This window comes from Dreissena polymorpha, chromosome 6 (genome assembly GCF_020536995.1).
Source record: "Dreissena polymorpha isolate Duluth1 chromosome 6, UMN_Dpol_1.0, whole genome shotgun sequence".
Classification (NCBI taxonomy): Eukaryota; Metazoa; Mollusca; class Bivalvia; order Myida; family Dreissenidae; genus Dreissena; species Dreissena polymorpha.
The window spans coordinates 14,122,794-14,123,774 of NC_068360.1; positions in this window are offsets into that span (position 1 = coordinate 14,122,794).

Sequence of the window (981 nt, forward strand, 5' to 3'; positions counted from 1 at the left end):
ACGATGCTTTTGAAAAGGATGAATATAAAAGCATCAATTTAAGTTTATCTACATCACCACAATTGTGTATGTGGGTACGAAAATTTTGGGTAAAAAAAAAATGTGTACGAAAATTGTGGGTACAAAAATTATGCAAAAAAAAATTGGGTACGAACAAAAAATTGGTTACGAAAAAAAATTGGGTAGGAAAAAAAATTGGGTAGGAAAATAAATTAGGGTAGGAAAATAAATTTGGGTACGGAAAAACATTTGGGGGTACGGGGAAGTAGTACCCGTGGGGAACTTGACCCATTCAGCGAATCTGGGAGGCGGGTTACATTCTTGATCAAATATAACAAGAAATATCTTTAACAAATATTTGACGTGTATTTTCTGTACCACTTATCTTAAAAAACGTTCTGTTACAGTAAAACATTTGTGGGTTAGAACATTTCGTTTCAGCAGATATATTCAAAACTTGACATGCTCTTTAATTACACCATGCTCTTTAATTTCACAAGTATATCATACCAAACATTATATTTCGTTGTTTCCTTTCCTTAGTTAATGATGATTGTGTACGGATGTGATTTCACATGCCCATGTGTATGAACAGGTAATTTTTTCTCTTTTGATTATTGTTTTTTCTCTAATTCAATAAGCTTACGCATGTTTGTTCGTTAAGTACGACAATACTTTATTGATGATTCCCGAAAGTAGGTATGAGCACATAGTCGTAAGAGCACTTGAATACGTGAAATCGCCCATGAACTCATGGTAAGGTTAACTAAATCTCCGCGATACGACCTCATATGTGTTTAAAACAGCAAACAATATCCAACTAACGAATGAATTATCAAACATAGTATGTGCACTGATGTGGCTCTGTAATTTCTGTTTGAAAAGTTTATTAAATATGCAAAATGAGAGAGCACGCATAAAAGCGAGTTTCATAGATATCGTACGACTATAATGTTGTTTATATACCATATTCGCTATAAC